A 9,682-nucleotide genomic window follows, 5' to 3' on the forward strand; every position below is an offset into this window, starting at 1 on the left:
ATGAACCATAGATAAGTTGGAATACATTAGGTTTAACACCAATATAAATAAATAATTAGTTCATTACAGTACTTTAAAGTGGTGGTTTATTTTCTTATACTAACGGAGCTCATGAGATTTTCTGTTGAAGTTTTGTGTTGTGAAGTTTTCAAGTTTTTGGGTAAAGATTTGATGGATTTTGGAATAAGGAGTGGCAAGAGCCTAAGCTTGGGGATGCCCAAGGCACCCCAAGGTAAAATTCAAGGACAACCAAAGGCCTAAGCTTGGGGATGCCCCGGAAGGCATGCCCTCTTTCGCCTTCGTCTGTCGGTAACTTTACTTGAGGCTATATTTTTATTCACCACATGATATGTGTTTTGCTTGGAGCGTCTTGTATGATTTTAGTCTTTAATTTTTAGTTTATCACAATCATCCTTGCTGTACACACCTTTTGGGAGAGACTCGCATGAATCAGAATTTATTAGAATATTCTATGTGGTTCACTTTTATCTTTTGAGCTAGACAATATTGCTCTAGTGTTTCATTTATATCTTTTTAGAGCACGGTGGTGGTTTTATTTTATAGAAATTGTTGATCTCCCATGCTTCACTTATATTATTTTGAGAGTCTTTTAGAACATCATGGTAATTTGATTTGGTTATAAAATTAGTCCTAATATGATGGGCATCCAATATGGGTATAATAAAAACTTTCATATAAAAAGTGCATTGACTACTATGAGAAGTTCGCTTCTTTATGATTGTTTTGAGATATGAAGATGGTGATATTAGAGTCATGCTAGTAGAGTAGTTGTGAATTTGAGAGATACTTGTGTTAAAGTTTGTGATTCCCGTAGCATGCACATATGGTGAACCGTTATGTGATGAAGTTGGAGCATGATTTATTTATTGATTGTCTTCCTTATGAGTGGCGGTCTGGGATGAGCGATGGTCTTTTCCTACCAATCTATCCCCTAGGAGCATGCGCGTTGTACTTCGTTTTGATAATTAATAATTTTTTGCAATATGTATTGAGTTCTTTATGACTAATGTTGAGTCCATGGATTATACGCACTCTCACCCTTCCACCATTGCTAGCCTCTCTAGTACTGCACAACTTTCGCGGTACCATACTGTCACAGCCCTAGAATTTGCTTGTCATTAGTTGCATTAAGGCATTCATGCATCATGTTTAAAATTCATGAAACTTGAAATGGGGATGACAAACCCTAGCACTAGATAAAATGCAATTAGGATCAAACTAAAAATATTTTCAATAAACCCAGAATGCCCTTTAGAAAAGTTCATTATTTTTGTTAAAGGTGAAAACCCCTGCCATCAATGATGCACATATTTCTAGGCCATTCTGGATTTTTGAATTAAATCCTATTGTATTTGACCTTGGGCATTTAAATACTATAAATAATTTAAATGTTCAAATAAATGTTGGAAATTGTTAAGGGTCACTGAAATAATTCAGAAAGCACCCATAATTGTTTCCAGGATTTTATAAAATGATTTGATATTTTAAATCAAATCAAAACAAACTGCAGAAAAATAGAAAACAGAAAATAAGAGAGAGAGAGAGAGAGAGAGAGAGAGAGAGAGAAGGACTACCTGGCGCTCACCTGGTAGCCCACCTGGCCCAGCAGCACGGCCCAGCCCATCTCCACTTCCCCCCCCTGTCGTCTTCCTCTGCCAGTAGGCAGATGCGAGGTGTGGCGCGCGCCCGAGAGGCCTCGGCCACCTCCTGCTTCCCCTGGCCACCTCCTGCTTCCTCTCGTCGCCCTGGACCCCGTCCGCGATGCCACGCCACCCCCCAGGCCTCGCACTCTCCCCGCGCCTTCTCCTCCCCTTCTCTGGCTCCCTCTCTCTTCCACCGAGCGGAGCCCCGTCGCCACCGACGCCGTTCGCCGCGGCCACAACCACCGCCTCGTCTCCCCGACGCCTCCCAAAGCTCTGCCTCGACCTACTCTTCCTCCCCACCGCTCCAAGCAACACCAGGAGCCCTGCAGTGACGCCATTGCCGCCATCTTCACCGACGGGCATCGAAGATCGCCGGCCCGATTCGCCGTCTCCGTCGCCTCCCCGAGCACGCCGACCCTCTCTTCGAACTCACCGTGAGCCCCTGAGCATTTCCCCTCTGCCCCCCTGCTTGCTCCCGCCCTCTAGCCATAGCCCCGAGGTCACCCGAGGCCGCCGTCCGCCATAGCCGGCAAGCCCGCGTTCCCGAGCCTCTCCTGCTCGCACCAGGGGCACTGACACGCTCCTGGCGCCTCCAGGAGGATGCCTCTCCACTCCGTTTGCTCGCTCGAGCGCTGCAGCCGCGTCCCTGCCCCAGCCCGAACTCCGGCCACCGCGGAAGTGCTCGCCGCCGTCGTCTCCGGCCACCCCGCGGCCCCTCGTGCAGCCAGCTAGGTGCGGCCGTGTACGGGCTACCTTCTGGTGGCCTTCGTGCGTCCAGCCGCCGCCCGTAGCGCAACCCCGGTGAACATCCGCCGCATCTCGGGTCGCCGCCGGCCGAACTCCGGTGGCCAGTGACGTGGCGCTGTCATTAGCCACTAATGACGCACTAACCAACCCCCTAGGCCACTGACAGTGGGCCCCACCCCTGGTCAAACCCCAGTCAGCGCTGGGTTTGACCGGGATTAGGTCCTGTGTCACTGACGTGTGGCCCCCACACGTCAGGTTTGACCCGAGCCAGCCCAGTTGACTCTGCTGACGTCACAGTGACGTGGTGCTGACGCCATAATTCATTCTGGATTTATTATTATTCAAGAAATTCAGAAAATGCCCTAAACTTCAATAAATCATAGAAATTCAACCGTAACTCCAAATTAAATAATTCATATATGAAAAATTATCAGAAAAATTCAAGGAATCCATCTGTACCATTTTCATGCATGTTAGAACAACTTATAGCTGCTGTTTAGCACAAATCAATTAAATGGCATTTGGAATAATCACATATGGAGTTTGAATTTGAATCTTGCATTCAAACCAACTCCGTTTAATCTGTTGCTAGTTGCATTAGCTCAAAACACATTCATATTGCCATGTCATGAGCATGTATCATATTGTGCATTGCATTGATTGTATTTCTTCTTTGTTGCTGGTATCTGTTCCCTCCCGGTAGAGGATGTTCCGACGTTGTGATCGTTGACACTGATGAAGACTCAATGTTATCTTCAGAAGTGCCAGGCAAGCAAAACCCCCTTGTTCATTCCGATAAAATCCCACTCTCTCGCTCCTGCTCTCTTTTACTGCATTAGGACAACAACGACATATTTGTTACTTGTTGCGGTAGCTGAACCCCTTTATCCTTTGCATGACCTGTCATTGCCACAGTAAATAGATGAAACCCACTAGCATGAGTAGGAGTTGTTTGAGCCCTGTTGTGCCTACTCATTCATGCTTGTTTGTCATGCCTGCTACTGCTTAGAGTTGTGTCAGGTCTGATTCATCCGGGATGAATCAGAGGTGTGTGAACATGTCCTACTGTGTGTGAGCTAAGTGTGTGAACACGATTTGGTAAAAGGTATCGGTGAGAGGCCATGTAGGAGTACATGGTGGGTTGTATCATTGCAGCCGTCCTCAGGAACTGAGTTCTGTGTTTGTGATCCATGATTCAGCTACTACCATACATTGGGCCCTGAAATATGACCCCGCTCGACTTCTTATTCACCCTAGTCCTCTGTCCAGGAGTTGCAAGTAGTTTCTGGTGTTTGTATCCTATTGGAGGCCGTGGACAGCGCTGACTGTAGGGGTGGGCTGTGATGCGGTAGGTACGTGGCACGGTGTACCGGATGCCCGTTTGGTATCTCGGGAACCCTGTTCACATCGTTTGGGGCTGTGAGGGAAACTCCGGCCGGATCTCCTCATGGATGGAACCCGAATAGGCAATAAACCTAGACTAGAGACTTGAGTGTTTAGGTAGGTCGTGGTCTACACCCACGTCGGCTTTCGCTTGAAGTCTGCCGAGCACATGTCGTGTGCAGACGCTAAGTGGTGGAAACATGTATGAAGAAGTACACCCCTGCAGGGTTAACATCATCTATTGGAATAGCCGTGTCCGCGGAAAAGGACTTCTGGGTTGCTTATATCAGTTCATAGACAAGTGAAAGTGGATACTCTAAAATACGCAAGATAAGCGTGAGTGCTATGGATGGCGTTCTCGTAGGGAGACGGGAGCGGATCCATAGTGGTGTATTGATATGGTGAATATGTGGACTCGTGTGCGCCACCTCAAAAGAGTTACTTGCAGTCGTAGTTCAGGATAGCCACCGAGTCAAAGCTGGCTTGCTGCAGTTAAACCCCACCATCCCTTTGTGATAATGATGCATATGTAGTTAGTTCTGATGTAAGTCTTGCTGGGTACATTTGTACTCACGTTTTCCTATTTTATGTTTTTGCAGAGAGACTTCGGTCTCGCTAGTAGTTCCGCGTGGACTTTGACGTTTAGCTTGATACCTCAGCTACGATCTTGTGCCCTCGGCAGGATCTGATAGATAGTCAGGCTTCTCAGCCTTTTTTCAGTTATAGATGTCTGTACCCAGACATGATAGCTTCCGCTTGTGCTTTGATTTGTATGCTCTGATTGTTGGGTCATGAGACCCATGTTTGTAATATCTCGCTCCTCGGAGCCTATTGAATAAATTACTTGAGTCGTAGAGTCATGTTGTGATGCCATGTTGTATTTGCACATATCGAGCATATTGTGTGTATGTTATTGAAATGCTTGGTATGTGTGGGATCTGACCATCTAGTTGTTTATCTTTAGTAGCCTCTCTTACGGGGAAATGTCTCCTAGTGTTTCACTGAGCCATGGTAGCTTGCTACTGCTCCGGAACACTTAGGCTGGCCGGCATGTGTCCTTCTTCGTTCCTGTGTCTGTCCCTTCGGGGAAATGTCACGCGATGAATACCGAAGTCCTGTTAGCCCGCTACAGCCCGGTTCACCGGAGTCCTGCTAGCACAGTGCTACAGCCTGGATTCACTCGCTGATGACCGACACGTTCGATGATGGGTCATGGATGCCTGTCCCTGTAAGTCTGTGCCACTTTGGGTTTACGACTAGCCATGTCAGCCCGGGCTCCTTATCATATGGATGCTAGCGACACTGTCATATACGTGTGCCAAAAGGCGCAAACGGTCCCGGGCAAAGGTAAGGCGACACCCGTGGGAATACCGTGCGTGAGGCCGCAAAGTGATATGAGGTGTTACATGCTAGATCGATGTGGCATTGAGTCGGGGTCCTGACAGCGTTGGTATCAGAGCTTGACTGCCTGTAGGATTACCAAGCCAAACTGGTCGAAGTTGAGTCTAGAAATTCTTTAGTTATATAAGGGAATTGATTGTGGGATGGAACGTAAGGCTCTTTTTACTCCTTATACCTCATGGCCTTCTGATCTGAGTCATCATCTTCTCTTCTACGGGGATTAAGAACTAGGCTATCTCTTCTTTCTATCAGGATCACGTGTTACTAATCCGTAGACTTATAGAATTGTTGGAATTGAGCCTCGTTTCAGTTCCTAGTGCTTCCATATGTTAATTGTTGATCTTGAAACCTTGATATTGTGTTTCTGGGTGGTTATGCCACCATTTTTGTGAAAGTCTCAAATCTTTTTGAGCATTTATAGCCGTTATGCTGTCCGAGTCATCCCAGGTTTCTAAACAGTCTGATGCATTTGCAAAATCCTTTCCCTCTGGTTTCGATGTTCCTTTATGCCAGCTCAATCACACTAATTGTTGAGTTGAGGTATTCTATTGCCTTGACATTTATGTTGGAGTTATTATTATGACCCTAGGTGTTTTAGGGAGTCACCTAGTAATCTAGCAACGTTTTGCGTTCCCAGTGTGATGATTCTGGCCTTTATTCTCGAAAGCATCCCGGGATGCCACATAGTTAGTAGGTATTCTATTCCTGGGTCTTAAACCCGATATTCACCCTACTTACATCATGTTGATAGTGTTGCTAGTGCCTTTAGGATATTAGTAACCTTTGCGATAGTCCTTGAAGTCCGTGGTATCTTCTTCTTCCAAATACCATGAACTACTTATGGCAGAAGTTCCTCGTTGAACTGAAATATCACAACAGGATTATTCTTGAGGAGTTCTCCATTCATAAATCGTGACTCTGCCAGTTCTACCTTTCTGCATGGGTTATCCGGAAGAAATATGTTGAACTTGGTTCGACATACTAATCTATGCATCCACAACTCAGAAAATTATATGTTCCTTTGAGTTGTTCTCTTTAGTTGCATTCTGACCCTCGTCTATCAATTGATAGTCAAGAGTATGCGTGCGTTCGTTTATCGATGCCTATTACTCTTGTGGTCCGTCAAGCCATTCTATCGCAGAATGACTAGGAGAAACAAACTCCAGTACCTCTTCCATATCCAGGATTGGGTCAAAGAAGTTGTGCTCCGCAGATCAAATTGCTAATCCAGCTTTTGTTCTGTTCTACCTTGGAGTATTACCATCTTTATATCGGGATTGTTATAGGAATTGCACACCATCCTATGAACTCTTGGTACAGTGATACTCCTTGCCATCATTAGTCATTCTTCGGTCTTCGTGTTGATGCAACCGGAATACCGACAAATGAATTGTGATGTGTGAAATCAATACGCCTAGCAACCTCGTTGCTGGGTAGTTAAAGGACAATAATTTCATTCTTAGTGTGCTGGTTATTGAATCATCATTCTAAGATTGATCGTGCTACCCAGTCCATTCTCCTGGTTCACTCCTCGATCGATGAGTTAGGATTATTTCAAATCCTTGCTCTATTGATCATATTGTCTTGCCCTGAAAAGCAAGATTGTTCTCGAGCTTAGTAACATACCGGTGGTTCGTGATTTTCTGAATATCTTCTCAGAAGTATTACCGGGTTGTTTCCTGACTGTTATGTTGAGCTCGTGATCAAGTTGGTTTCTGGAGAACCACCCTTTCTCCAAGAATCTGTGTTGGATATCCCTGAGCTAGTTGGTTAAGCTAGACAACAACTTGGAGAATTGGAAGATAAAAGCTTGCCTAACTTAATTCGTTCCAAAGGGATATTCTTGTGTAGTGTGTGTTGAAGAAAGATGATATCTTCATCGATTGGTCCCTGTGATCAGTTGCTGGACCTATTGTCTTATCAATCCTTTGATTTGAGTGTGGGCTATCGTCAAATCAAATCAGTACCAACGATGCTCGTAATGTTGTCTTATTCGTGGTTGATCCCTCGAGCATACACCATTACATCTTTGGTCTGACCAATGCTATCACCGTGTTCACTTAACTATGGAATTCCTTTTAAAAGGAAACCTAGATGAATTGTTGTTGAGCCCATTGACAACATCCTTATCTCCTCCATGATTTTGTTGAACATTAAGCTAGTGTTGGAAACTTTTGAAAGCATTTGTTCATGCTAGCTCATGAAGCATATGTTTGGATGAAGGTAGTGACTTCCTTTAATTCATGTGCATCTGATGCAAGTTGCCGCCGTGGATTCTAGAAAGTCAATGTTGCTTTCTTTGGAATCATTCCAAATCAGTCATGCACACGTGCGAAGAATGCTGTGGTTTGAAGACTTGCAACCTTCAATCTATATGTATCCCTAGCACACCAAGCCACTGATTGATTTGTTCAAGGAGAAGGAGTTCCTTCATAAGAGCTAATCCGGACTTATGTAAGAACTTCGATACCCTCGTTGATGGTTCCCCCTCCTGAACTCGGTAGTGTTTTATTATAAGACTACTATGTGGTCATGCTTGTCTGGGACAGCGTGTTCACATGTGTGTAGCAGAACCAGCTCATGTTTTGGAGCTCGCTATCATAGTCCATTTCCGAGAATCCCGCAACGTCATCTCGTCGATTTGTGTTGCAAACTTTCATTTTTCTTCCTAGACTCGATGGGTCTGGAATATTCTGACACCAACCAGATCTGAATCTCAGGCAGATATGATGGTTCGAACATTTCCCCAAGAACTATAATATTGGTTCCTCGATAACTGGTAAAGTGGATGTCGTGGCCAGCACCACCCAACCGAAAGACCTATTATTGTAGTGTCTTGATTGAAGAAGTTGGCCACCTCCCCATAAGGATTTCGTAGGATTTACCTCCGTAACTGTTCCTTATGGATTCTATTGCTCCCGAAGTCCGACCTTTTACTTGATGTTCTAGTTATCAAACCATATCTATGAATGGGATACACTAGCACATCAAGGAGAACATTAGAAGCGGAGTGCTAAATGTCTCTCGGTCGATCATCCAGATTTTTATTTCCTTGGCCTCGCTAAGGTGAAATCTGAGAAGGTGGTATCTTCCTTTGCATCTGCATCATCCATCATTAGCCATCATGGTAGCAAGTTGTGTTGCCAGGATCCTTGACACGGATGTTGGTAAAACCTTGATGATTATGGAAATGCTCAAGTTCTTGAGAGCACGTACAAGCGCTACGTGTTATCATCGGCTCTAACTGGGATTCCTCTCAGTTTCCTCGGCAATGCTATGACCTTTTCAAACAGTGAATTCACTCTTTATTGATGAGCCTCTCCCCAGTTACCAGAATCATTCCCAGCATTTGCATTTTGTTCCCAGCTTGCACCGCCAATGTGCCATTCTACCATGGGTCTCTTCCATTTCCGGTGGTAAGCAAGTCATCCATTATGTTGTCTTCAACAAGGTAATCCACATCGTCCAAGTCCGAGTATGCCATCCTACCGACCCCCTCCAAACGATCGCTCGAGAATTGCCTTAGGCTGGTATGAAGAGTTTCAATGATCTTTGAATCAAAGGTAATTCTTTATGGTGCATCATTATGGTGTCATGTCAACTTAACTCCTCGCTACGTTGACAACCGTTCACACCCTCTTAGGTGTGGAATTGTTGCCTACCTAGTAAACCTTCGTCATCCGTTTCACTCCATCCCTCTAGATGTATGCTTCGTGTCTCAGCTCAAGAGATGTTGCTACGTCTCATTCTGCGAGTTGATCCTAAGTTGTTCGACCTTTGAGAAGAACGATTCTTTTGGGGTCTTTCCTTCCTCTCGTTGTCATGATAGTTGGAGTTCTCAGAGCAAGACTTCGAGACAATGATGGTGAACGAATCAACGTCCATTTGAAGTGCAACTGGATCGTGAAGATTGTGCTAGTTTGCGTTCCCCCTTCACCTTACCCTACGCTTGAATCTCGGGACGAGATTTTTGTTTAGTGGGGGTGAGTTGTCACAGCCCTAGAATTTGCTTGTCATTAGTTGCATTAAGGCATTCATGCATCATGTTTAAAATTCATGAAACTTGAAATGGGGATGACAAACCCTAGCACTAGATAAAATGCAATTAGGATCAAAATAAAAATATTTTCAATAAACCCAGAATGCCTTTTAGAAAAGTTCATTATTTTTGTTAAAGGTGAAAACCCCTGCCATCAATGATGCACATATTTCTAGGCCATTCTGGATTTTTGAATTAAATCCTATTGTATTTGACCTTGGGCATTTAAATACTATAAATAATTTAAATGTTCAAATAAATGTTGGAAATTGTTAAGGGTCACTGAAATAATTCAGAAAGCACCCATAATTGTTTCCAGGATTTTATAAAATGATTTGATATTTTAAATCAAATCAAAACAAACTGCAGAAAAATAGAAAACAGAAAATAAGAGAGAGAGAGAGAGAGAGAGAGAAGGACTACCTGGCGCTCACCTGGTAGCCCACCT

Source organism: Triticum dicoccoides, chromosome 2B (genome assembly GCF_002162155.2).
Source record: "Triticum dicoccoides isolate Atlit2015 ecotype Zavitan chromosome 2B, WEW_v2.0, whole genome shotgun sequence".
Taxonomy (NCBI): Eukaryota; Viridiplantae; Streptophyta; class Magnoliopsida; order Poales; family Poaceae; genus Triticum; species Triticum dicoccoides.